Here is a 13,079-nt window from a genome sequence, read left to right as displayed (position 1 = left end):
GGACCACCAAGGACCTGACCCATTTCCTATTTCTCCTTGCAATGCCAATATGGCAGCTGCCAATAAGAACAGACAAATCACATTTTAATTCAGCAAGCAAGATGAAAATCATCTGGACATCCTGCTTAAAAAGAAGGGGAAACAAACCTTTCTAAGTTTGTCACTTCATCTTTATTTCAATTCCCATGGGGCATTAGCAAAAAAGTATCCCATCCATTTCGTCACCAAATTATGAGTAGAATCATGATTGCTGTTCATGAAAATCCATAACCTTCAATGTTACACAGATAATCTAGGAAGAATTCTGTAACAAATGTAAATGAAATACTGAAAGAATTCCCCCGTTATAAACACTGAGATTGTAGCACGCCAAGCAACGGGGTGAGCAAAAAAAAGCGAAATCGCAGCAACACACAGACAGTCCAAGATGGCACGGACTCCACTTCATTGCCAAGAAGAAACCCGCGCCAAGCGCCATGTGCGGACTGAGGAGCCCTTCACTCCGCGCAGCGGCCAGCCGGCTGGAGAGTGACATCACGATGCAATGACGTCATTGCTGGATGTCAAGGGGTACGTCACCAGAAGTGGGCGGGCCAGGGAGCACACATGGGGAATTTAAACCAGTAAAGTCAGTCTTTGTTTTACACTATCTTGTGTGGACGTCTCTTTATTTGGTAGCGCTGCCGCCGCGAATGCTACTACGCGATAACTTCTTACTTGCTGCAACCAAACAGGTCTGCAAGATACACCAACCTAAATAGAAAACACAACCAGAAATCCCAGAGATCATACATTCAAAAGGATTGGTGAAATCTTTACTCTGTATTGTTAACACCAAAGTCCCTTGGTCTCAGCCCCTCAATGTGACTAAGGCATTCGAACAAGTAACTGAGAAACATTACATTTTAAACACGTCAGGATCAGAAGGGTTGGAGCATTATTGTTCAAGTGACACAACTTTTAAAAAATCATATAACTTTATGAAGAATGTGATTCTACAACAGGAAAAACGGATGGAATCAGACACATTCTATGAGCATTTGGAAGCAAAGAAAATGGATTGGTTTTCCGTCCCTTGCGAAGCGACCCAATGACCCGACATGCCCTCCCCGACTTGCGACCGTAATGGAGCCCAAAGGATCAGACAGATCCCACAATGGTCGCAAGTCGGAGTTTTGCCCCCGTGTGAGGAGCCCTGAAGTCTAAGCGCCTATTTTTAAAATCAAATGATTTGACAAACGAGAACAGAGACACAGCGCACGTAAGACCCAAAATGTGTGAATTAACTTTGTGACTCAGTGTCCATCGGCTAGGGGCAGCCATCTTAATTTCCGTGCGCATGCGCGACTACTCAAATGGCGCTTGCGCAACAGGTTCGCTTAGTGCCGTCAGTTCGCACATTCGCGAACCGAACGCCAAGTCGCGAACCCACCGCGCATGCTCCAATCAAACACGTGCAAACCTCCTTCTTGCCCCTCCCCCTCCCGCTGCCAGTTACCCCGCGGCCTCCAGCCTCGCCCTGTTGGCGCCACCAGGCCTTGCACCGACGCCTAGGCTCCACCAAATACCCCGCTGGTACCGGCCGATCCCAGATGTGGCCCGGCGGGCTGCGGGTCGCCCGCTTTCCTGGACCGCGCGGCTGAGGAAGGTCCCGGCGCTGCCGCCAACTTCTTCCCGTTCGACGCGACGGACCCCGAGCAGACGACGCCGTCACCAAAGTCCCGCCTCCTCACAGCAAGAGCCAATCAGCCCGCGAACCCGCCCATCAATCTAACCCGACTTCAGCTTCCAATCCAATAGCAGCCTCACCGAATCAGCCCATTGGCTCGCGCAACTGAAGCAACCAATCAGCGAGCGAGGGAACACACAGCCGCACCGAATCAGCATCGCAGGACAGAAAAGAGAGGCAGTCGAAGGAGCAGAAGACCCTTCGGCCCATCCACTTTCTAATACCCCAACTATCAAATCATTGGGAAACACAGGATCACTTTGTGCTGGCTCCTGGATTCCTCTGATCTCAAGAAATACATTGTACCCCAACTACAAGGGAGACCATTTATTATCAATCACTCCTACATATTTATAACTGCTTCCATATTAATGGAGGACACAAGTGGTTGTGTCAGCCAGCTGGACCGCCTCAGGGAACCTCATGGAGCAGGCAATCATGGTGAGAAGATAACGCCCCGTGGGAGGCAAGTAATGACCCTACAATGTCAATGTAGACGTGGCTGAACCTACGTGGTGCTGAGTTGAATGTCTGGGGGTGATGCCTTCACGTATGTATGAGTTGAATGTCTGGGGGTGATGCCTTCACGTATGTCTGCATTTTGGTCATTTGGCAGAGTGTTCAGGTCTTGGCCCAGTGACAACCTGTTTCCGGAGGCTCTGCAAGATGAACCTACTGACAGCCATTTTGACAGGACTGATCGCTGGGTGCGTTAGGTTTTGCATCTCATCAAAAAACTGTCATCTCCATGCTGCCGGCATGATGAGGCGGGGTTTGCCATTGAAATGTCGCAGAGGAACGTCTATTTATCAGGTTCGATGGCAACATCCTCCAGCCTGAGCCTTGAAACTGCTGTCCTGCATGCAAGGATCTCAGGGTCTTCCTGCCATCACCTTCCCTGTACAGGGCCTGGACAGACTTGATTGAAAGGTGAGGCAGTTAATCACCCACGATGTGTTGCATATCTGTAGTAAACTCAGACTCATATGAGAGGAGTAGCTGCTGCCTGGCCGACCATGGGTCCAACACTTTATGGAAGGCAAAAGTTAATGGCTTTTGGTCCATGAAGACTCTGAATTGTCTACCTTCCAAAAAATACCTCAAGTGCCTGACTGCCAGGAACAGCACATATTGCTCTCAACCAAAGGTGGTGTAGTTGAGTTTGGGTGGCCAGAGGTGTCTGCTAAAGAAGGCCAGGGGCTGCCATTGCCCTTCGATGAATTGTTCCAGTGTGCCTCGTACTGTTGTGCTGGAAGCATCTACTGTGAGAATTTGGGTGTTTCTGGCCTGGCGTGTACCAGAAGTGTGGTGTTGGCCAGTGCGTCCTTGGCCTTCTGGAACCCCTACAAATCATCATTGTCCCAGGTAATGTCTTTACCTTTCTCCACAAGATGCGGGCCACTACCGGTATGAATCGGTGATAAAAATTAATCGTACCGGTGAATACCTACAGCCCCCTTCACTGTGGAGGGAGGTTTGTGGAAGCACTGAACGGCCTCTACCTTTTTAAGGAGGGGTTTAGTTATGTGCCTGTTGATTTGACGCCGAACGTTTCCAGCCTGAACTGGCACTAAGCAAGGTTTATAGTTAGTCCAAATTCCTGCAGACGGGCGCACAGTCACCTTAGATGGTCTATGTTTAGCTTCATTGCCACCACTTTGACATCTTGTGGTTACTGCCACCCTCTGCTGTTGGAGAATATCCTCCTTGGTCTCAGCCCCTCAATGTGACTAAGAACCCCTTAAAAGCCCCTAATGTTTTGGCCTTCATCACCACTCCTGGCAAGGCATTCCTGGCACCCACAACTCTGGGTAGATACCCCTGATATCTCCCCTAAACCTTCCTCCCTTTGCTTTGGGCAGATGTCATCGTGTTTGCTACTCCCATCTGGATTTCAGTTTCTGGTCTTCCAGCAGCTCTGGATTTCTGTCTCTGGATGCTCTGCTCAGGGAACCACCCCAATGTATCCCATTGAGTCCTAGAGTCACTGTGTCAGCAATTCTCTGCTGACCACTGCCTGATGGCCTTGTGGTCAAAATTGTTTGTCGATGAAACCATTCCCAGGAAGGAGATGTGGCAAAGTCCTGCTGACTGGGACATTGTGTGTCACCAGGGCCAGACAATTCTTTCGCAAAACCTGAGCCAGGTAGAACCTCAGCACATAGCAGCTTTTGGTGCCCTTGCTCTTTGGTTCCACGCACAGCCACACACAATCATGGCCATGCTGGTTACACCCTTGCACCCATTGATTGATGACGAACATGGTCCTTCTCCAGATTCTACCCATTTTGGACCCCCACATGAATAGGAAGATTGTTTTCGGAATTGCCAGGGTGAAGGTGTGGGGATGGGCCACACCTATCCCACATGCAGCAGTACTGAGAGTTCCTTGCATCTTGCACCTTGCACCTGGTTATCAGGTTTTCGCTGATTGATAAGAGTTGGGCATCTCTGTGGTTCTCGCTGTCTCCTGGATCTGGGGGTCTCTGTACTGCTCCTGGTCTCCTGGAGCTGGGGGTCTCCAAAGTGCTCACCATCTCCTTGAGTTGGTGTATTTTTCTCCACTAGCCCCACATGACAACCAAGACCCCTGGATGGAGGGCAGAGGCACAGAGAGATCAGAGAGAACACGGGTAGTTTCAACAGGTTGGGGTCCATCCAGGTGCCTGATAACGGGAGGAAACAAAGGGGGAAGGAGGATGCAGGTCATTCGATAGCAGAACATTGCGAGAGAGTGGATTCCTTGGACTCTTGAGGAGAGAAGGTGCTGGTCGATCCATCGGTTTAGGTGGGGAAGGGTATAGACATGGCAGCTGACTGGAATTGTCAGCGGGGTACTGAGACCTGGTGGAGGAGGGGAAGGAGGATGCAGTTGTGTTCTGACAAGAGAGTGCTGAGGGAGAGGCAACATGGGTGGAACCTCAAGACAAGGGTCCCCTGATTGTTTGCAGGAATGGGATCTGTAAAGAGACTCATAGATATCCAGCACAGAGCATCTTTGACCCCCTGCCATCAGGAAGGAGATGTGGAGGAATAAAAGCAGAGCAGCCAGGCAGGGAAATAGCTTCTTCTCACAGGCCGTGAGATTGACAAGGCAACATGAGCTGGATGGGAGCAAAGAATGAAAAAGGGGAGAGGAATATGGACTGATTACAACAGCCTGGCCAGCAGGAGAGAGGGGCCAAAGGGCTTGTTTGTATGTTGTCTATCTGGACCAGCCTTTTGCGTTCAAGCTTTAAAAAGCCAACCCATTTTTTAATTTAATAACAATGGTACAGAATGAATCAAGAGACAAGACGTCTGTCCAGCAAGAGCGTCGAAGTCACTTCCTGAAATGGAGGCTCTGGAACCACAGGGAGGTTCTGGCTGCAATGAGGCCCGGCTTCTTCTGCAAGGAGGAGAGGAGAGGCAGGGGAAATGCAGAGGAACGGGTGGTGAGGGGAGGGGGTAAGGATGCCTTCCTCCGTTCACCTCCCATTTCCTCTACCCCGTAGCCCTCCTCATTCCCCTGCCCGTTCCCCTCCCCAACCCCTCAACGCCTGGACTGGTCCCAACTGCTGAAGTGAGGCAACGACCGCACACTTGTAGTAGGTTGTCGGGGCGCCGGTAGCAGGTTCTCCACCTCCCCCGACTGAGATGTTGGTTGGAGTCTAGAAGTTCTTCTTCTTGCTGAGAGCTATTGTCACCCCTCAGAGAGTCCCAAACCTCAGCAGTGGGAACATGGCTTATATTACCCAAAAGTTGTTTACTCATAGCTTATCTCTTTGAATAACTGATTTAATTATCTTCAAGGTCTCCTGACAGTCTGCAACTAGCAAAATACAACTGCATCTCTGGGCCTCATGGTGGAATTTAGATTATGTCTTCTGATTCGCATGTATACATTCTTGCATAATCTGGTCGAATTCTTCCATTACAGTTCCATAGAATGAACTTGTGATGTGATTTATAACCACTCTCTAACCTTGTCATGTGAGTGAGTCCAACATTCTGAACTTGTTATATCAGTGAGTTCGACATTGAAAATGTTATGAGAGTGATTTCCACAGTATAATCTTGTTTTCTTAGTGAATCCCACATTGTTAACATTATGTTAGTGAGCCCCACAGTGTAAACTTGTAATGTGAGTTATTTTCGCAGTGTGACCTGGTGATGTGAGTGTGTCCCACAGTTTGACATTGTTGTGTCAGTGAGTTCAATCCTCTTTGGCTTGGCTTCGCGGACGAAGATTTATGGAGGGGGTAAAAAGTCCACGTCAGCTGCAGGCTCGTTTGTGGCTGACCAGTCCGATGCGGGACAGGCAGACACGATTGCAGCGGTTGCAAGGGAAAATTGGTTGGTTGGGGTTGGGTGTTGGGTTTTTCCTCCTTTGCCTTTTGTCAGTGAGGTGGGCTCTGCGGTCTTCTTCAAAGGAGGCTGCTGCCCGCCAAACTGTGAGGCGCCAAGATGCACGGTTTGAGGCGTTATCAGCCCACTGGCGGTGGTCAATGTGGCAGGCACCAAGAGATTTCTTTAGGCAGTCCTTGTACCTTTTCTTTGGTGCACCTCTGTCACGGTGGCCAGTGGAGAGCTCGCCATATAATACGATCTTGGGAAGGCGATGGTCCTCCATTCTGGAGACGTGACCCATCCAGCGCAGCTGGATCTTCAGCAGCGTGGACTCGATGCTGTCGACCTCTGCCATCTCGAGTACCTCGACGTTAGGGGTGTGAGCGCTCCAATGGATGTTGAGGATGGAGCGGAGACAACGCTGGTGGAAGCGTTCTAGGAGCCGTAGGTGGTGCCGGTAGAGGACCCATGATTCGGAGCCGAACAGGAGTGTGGGTATGACAACGGCTCTGTATACGCTTATCTTTGTGAGGTTTTTCAGTTGGTTGTTTTTCCAGACTCTTTTGTGTAGTCTTCCAAAGGCGCTATTTGCCTTGGCGAGTCTGTTGTCTATCTCATTGTCGATCCTTGCATCTGATGAAATGGTGCAGCCGAGATAGGTAAACTGGTTGACCGTTTTGAGTTTTGTGTGCCCGATGGAGATGTGGGGGGGCTGGTAGTCATGGTGGGGAGCTGGCTGATGGAGGACCTCAGTTTTCTTCAGGCTGACTTCCAGGCCAAACATTTTGGCAGTTTCCGCAAAGCAGGACGTCAAGCGCTGAAGAGCTGGCTCTGAATGGGCAACTAAAGCGGCATCATCTGCAAAGAGTAGTTCACGGACAAGTTTCTCTTGTGTCTTGGTGTGAGCTTGCAGGCGCCTCAGATTGAAGAGACTGCCATCCGTGCGGTACCGGATGTAAACAGCGTCTTCATTGTTGGGGTCTTTCATGGCTTGGTTCAGCATCATGCTGAAGAAGATTGAAAAGAGGGTTGGTGCGAGAACACAGCCTTGCTTCACGCCATTGTTAATGGAGAAGGGTTCAGAGAGCTCATTGCTGTATCTGACCCGACCTTGTTGGTTTTCGTGCAGTTGGATAATCATGTTGAGGAACTTTGGGGGACATCCGATGCGCTCTAGTATTTGCCAAAGCCCTTTCCTGCTCACGGTGTCGAAGGCTTTGGTGAGGTCAACAAAGGTGATGTAGAGTCCTTTGTTTTGTTCTCTACACTTTTCTTGGAGCTGTCTGAGGGCAAAGACCATGTCAGTGGTTCCTCTGTTAGCGCGAAAGCCGCACTGTGATTCTGGGAGAATATTCTCAGCGACACTAGGTATTATTCTATTTAGTAGAATCCTAGCGAAGATTTTGCCTGCAATGGAGAGCAACGTGATTCCCCTGTAGTTTGAGCAGTCTGATTTCTCGCCTTTGTTTTTGTACAGGGTGATGATGGTGGCATCACGAAGATCCTTAGGCAGTTTACCTTGGTCCCAACAAAGCTTGAAAAACTCATGCAGTTTGGCATGCAGAGTTTTGCCGCCAGCCTTCAATATTGAAAATGTAATGTTAGTGAGTTCCAGAGTGTAACCTGGTTATTACACTAACCTTGCTATGTGAGTCAGTTTAAAGTGTTACATTGTTATGGAAGTGAATTCCTCAGTTTCATCCTTGTTTAGTTAATGAGTCTCAGAGTGTAACATTGGTATGTGAGTGAGTTTCACAGTATGACCTTGTTATGTGAGGGATTCCTACAGGATAAACTTGTTATGTGAATGAATTCCACAATATAACCATGTTATGTGTTAGTCAAAAAATGTAAACTTGTTATGTCAATGAGTCCCACAGTGTAATCTTGTTATGTGAGTAATTTTCACTGTGTGACCTGTTGATGTGAGTATTTCAAAGTGTGACATTGTTATGGAAGTGAATTCCACAGTGTCAACCTGTCAAGTTAGTGAGTCTCAGAATGTAAAATTGCTGTGTTATTGAGTTTGACAGTGTGGCCTTGGTATGTGAGTGAGTCCCACAGTTTGACCTTGTTATGTCAACGGATTCGACATTGAAAATGTAATGTGAGTGGTTTTCACAGTGTGACCTTGTGATATGAATGATTTTTACAGTGTAGACTTGTTATGTGAGTGAGTTCCACATTCGAGCCATGTTATGTTAATGAGTCCCACAGTGTTTGTTAAGTAAATGTGGACCACAGTGTGAGATTTTTATGTTGGTGACTTTTACAGTGTGACCTTGTTATGTTGGTGACTTCTACAGTGTGACCTTATTAGTTCCACAGTGTGATATTGCTGTGCTAGTGAGTTTCACATTGTAAACTTATTATGTGATAAATTCCCATATTTTAACATTGAAGAAGTTTCCACAATGTAACTATGTCATTTGAATGAGTTCCACAGAATGAACAGGTGATGTGATTTTTTTACCCGCCGTCTAACCTTGTTATGTGAGTGAGTCCCACATTCTGAACTGATTGGATTTCGACATTGAAAATGTTTTGTTCGTGAGTCCCACAGTGTAAAATTGTTATGTGAGTGAATTTCAAAGTGTGACCTGGTGATGTCAGTGCATTTCAAAGTGTGACATTGTTATGTAAGTTAATTCCACAGTGTCAACCTATCAAATTAGTGAGTCTCAAAGTGTAAAATTGGTATGTTATTGAGTTCAACAGTGTGACCTTGTTATGTAAGGTATTCCCACAGTGTAAACTTGTTATGTGAGCGATTTCCTCAGTTGGACCTTGTTCTGTTAAGCGAGTTTGATGTTGAAAATTTTATGTGTGATTTTCACAGTGTGACCTGGTGATATGAATGATTTTCACAGTGTAACCTTGTTATGTGAGTGAGTTCCACATTCCAGTCAGTGAGTCCCACAGTGTAACCTTGTGAAGTAAATGTGTAGCTTAGTGTGAGATGGTTCTGTTCGTGACTTCCACAGTGTGACCTTTTTATGTGAGTCGGTTCTGTAGTGAGATATTGCTGTGCGAGTGAGGTAAATTTATTATGTGAGATATTCCTTCAGTTTAACTTCATTTTTTTATTTTTATTTTTCACACTATGAACCAACCAAAATACACACAAACATTTCCCTCTTGAATATACACAGTGTAATTTTTCCCATTTTCCCCCCTCCCTTCCCTCCTTCCTTCCCACCCCCTCCAAACCCATTAAACATTCAACATATACAATAAACCCATTGAACAATGTCATCACCAATGAAAATAACCAAGAAAATTTTGTCATCTTCTTCTATTTCCATCATTTTAGGGGGTGGAGGTCCGCAGTAGGTCCTCTCTGTTGTGTTCCATGTACCATGAGATATGTTCCATGCACCATGAGTCGCGGGTCAGCCTGCGGCAGGGAGGGGGAATGGGCAACGGTCCTGGCGAGGTCAGGCCCCCCCCGAGTTTCTGCCAGACCCCCTTTGACCTGCTGAGTTTCTCCTGGACCTCCCTTGACCTGCTGAGTTTCTCCCGGATCCCCCTTTGACCTACTGAGTTTCTCCCGGACCTCCCTTGACCTGCTGAGCTTCTCCCAGACCTCCCTTGACCTGCTGAGTTTCTCCCAGACCCCCCTTGACCTGCTGAGTTTCTCCCAGACCCCCTCCCCTTGACCTTCTGAGTTTCTCTTGGACCCCTCCCCCTTGACCTGCTGAGTTTCTCTCGGACCCCCCTTTGACCTGCTGAATTTCTCCCGGATCCCCCTTTGACTGCTGAGTTTCTCCCGGACACCCCTTGACCTGCTAAGTTTCTCCCGGACCTCCCTTGACCTACTGAGTTTCACCCGGACACCCTTGACCTGCTGAGTTTCTCCCGGACCCCCTTTCCTTTCTGTGCCGGTGTCCCAGGACCTTTCCAGGGCAGTCTCTGTACTCAGGACCGTGCTGGGATCCCGGTCAGCGGTAGAGGAGCAGGTGAGCGCGGCTAATCCCGATCCAGCCCACGCCACTCCTGAGATTGGCGGGGGGTTCCACCCTCCCTGCCCGACCAGCCTCGCTCTCCACGTGTACTCCTGGCACCCGCCGCTGGTCCGGTGGGAAGGCGCACGGTGGCCGGCGCCCCCATCGCCCGGCGGGGAGCCCCACTCTTCCCTCCGGCGTCCCGACTCCATCTGCAGCTCCAAGAAACGCTGTGCCACTGGGTATCCGGACGCTGGGAAGCGGCCTTGGCTTCCCCTGACACCGGCCAGGCCGCGCTGCGGTGGGGGGGTGGGCGGGGGGACATGACAGCGTGTTTATAAAACCACCCACCATTACTTTTCAAGAACCAGGATTTTTCTCTCTCTCTCTCACCCTGGGACACAGCGGTTACTGTGCATTCGCTATACTGGCGCGGCGGCCAGCTGGCCACCTCTAATACATTTTTGATATGATCTTGCAGGCCAAATATAATTATATCTTGGCCCGCGGGCCAGAGTTTGACATGTGTGCTTTAGTGGATAGAAGTAGTCATGACCACAGGAAGCTCATGTTTAGATCCACAGAGCACAGGTATTTAGCAAAATGTATTTGGTCTTGGTGATATCAAGGTCAACTGAGTCTACCAAATGTAGGAGGTCAGGTTGGATGGGGTGCATGTGAAACTCTGCCTCAACTGGAAGGTCTGATTGTGGCCTTGGATGTAAGTGAGTGGAGATGAATGGAAGTTTGGAAATTTCTGCGGTTCCAATGGGGAGTGTGTCAGGTAGTGGTGAGTGGAGAGGGAAGTGCCATTGAGGGAGTCACAGAAAGACGTGCCCATGTGAAAAGAGGATATTAGTGGAGTGGGTTAGATGTAGCAGTTTAGAGGATGGTGCTGAAGTTGGAGTGTCCAAGGATAATGTGTCAGATGTGGCAGATGATGGGTGGTAACTGAGAAACCTGAGAGATTCTGTCCTTGTTCTGCTGGAGGGGAGGTGGAGTAAGGGCAGAAAGAGAATTGGAGATATGGGTGCAGACTTTATCAATTACAGTATGGGGGAATCTGCATTTGTTGAAGACATTTTGGCTGTTCTAGAGTGGAAAACCTCCTTGGGACTTTTACAGGCCCAGAGGACCCCAAAACTAAGCAGCAATAGAAAATCACCAAGACAAAGGATACTTAAACAAACATCATTTTTAATTTTCTTTAAACAAAAACAGGATCAAACATCACTATTAATGTAACAGCCTAACAGCTTCTAATTCTAAGCGCAGGTGTATTTAAAGTGTATAAAGATCTTTGACACTCCTACAAGTTCACCGGTGTCTATCACCAAGCTCTGGTGCTTAAAAGTAAATGGTTGCCCCTCAGGAAGTCTCTTGTTGGTTTCAGAGAGGGATTTCTTGCTCATTGGACACACAAAAACTGATTCCCTCTGATCAGCCACTTTGGTATCTTGCCAAAGAAACTTGCCCCATCAGGGTTTTCCAAATGATAACCTCTTCTGCAGATCACCATTGAGTTCCTTTTATTTCCCTTATATCAGGTGAAACACAATTTCTAGCCAGCCATTTCCTCTTGAATGGACAACAAGGTTTTTCAACAGGCTGAACTGAGAACTCACAACCCGTTTTCAAAATGGGGTTTCAACAAGATGCCAGCTTGCCATCTCTCTCTCTCTCTCTCTGTCTCTCTCTCTCTCTCTCTCAAGCCTATTTGGTCTCTCCCCTCTGATTGCAAGACCACATGGCCTTCTTAGAACAGCAAACTGGAACCAGCCAGATTACTGCACCGCACCCAAACTTCTGAGTCCATTCATCTGTTGCTTTAAAAACAATAATTTCAAAAAACATCTGCTTTTGAAATTCTTTAGCAAAGCAGTCTCCTTGTTTTGTCTTTGCAAAAGCTCTTGGCATCTGAATGACTCACTATCAGCAAAGCTCTTGCATTTTAAATAAGAGCTGTTTTGTGAAGTGTTTGTGTTTGTTTGTGGCCTACACGACTCCTACAATCCATCTCTTTCAAAAACATATCAAAATACAATGTAAAATATAGAGTCTGTCACAGGACAGATCGAGCAGAGGAGTTGTGATAAAATCAGTGGCGTCCTTGCAAAAATAAAGTGGGAAGAGATATAATCCAGGTAGGTCTGGTGAGTGGAGTTTGTAATAGTTTGAAACTTGAACCTCTCTCTCTATTTCAGGAGACAATTTACTGTCAGGTCATGAAAAAGTGTCATATCACACAAAATTGCTTTTTTCCTGCTGTGAGGCAGACAGATTCGCCATTGTAAGAAATTGCCTGAAATGCCTCTTGCACTCAGAGAAAGAAGCAAAAGAGAGCCGTGCTCTCCCCCCACCCACCCCCACCACCCTGGACCCTGGGCCAAGTCACTGAGGGTCTGTGGATTCTCTTTCAATGCTCACAGACCAATCCAAGTTATTGGCAATGCGAGCTCCAGTTTTGAACTTCTGACACAATTAGGAACTCTTTCGCACCCACTCGTATCCCAGGGCTGAAACCTGACACTCTTTTAGCCAGTTCAACCAATCTCTTGCAATCAACGGCCTGGTGTGAGTTCCTTGACTGCTTTCCCCAGAACCCCACAGCCTGCGTGTGTTACTCTCCTCAAGTCACGAACAGCTTGCCACCTATGTGGGTCCTTCAGCTGCAGAACGCCTCGCTGGTCTGCTTCCATGGTCACCGACCCGTGGATTGAATCCTCTGCTTCTCAGATGTTGGTGGGGTGCGGTCTTCTTTTCTGGTGCCCTGTGCCAGTCCTCCGCTTTCCCAGAGTTTGCGGTGGCGAGGAAATCTAACACATCTAAATAAAAATTTTACAACTTAGAGGAGAATCTCACATGACTAGAGGGATGGAAAAGACCTTATTACAAATTGAAGCCTAATATTTGAATATTCAGGTGACAAATTTGCAAAAGCATAGAGTATACATTTCTGAAGCTATATGTAATTTTTTTCTAAAGGAACAGAACTTTGAATTTTTGAATGTCATCTTGGCATCCCTAAAAATATATCTGATCTCCAAGTAAGTGCAATACGTCTCCTCATCACTACT

Source organism: Narcine bancroftii, unplaced genomic scaffold (assembly GCF_036971445.1).
Source record: "Narcine bancroftii isolate sNarBan1 unplaced genomic scaffold, sNarBan1.hap1 Scaffold_166, whole genome shotgun sequence".
NCBI lineage: Eukaryota > Metazoa > Chordata > Chondrichthyes > Torpediniformes > Narcinidae > Narcine > Narcine bancroftii.
This window is presented reverse-complemented; position numbering follows the sequence as displayed.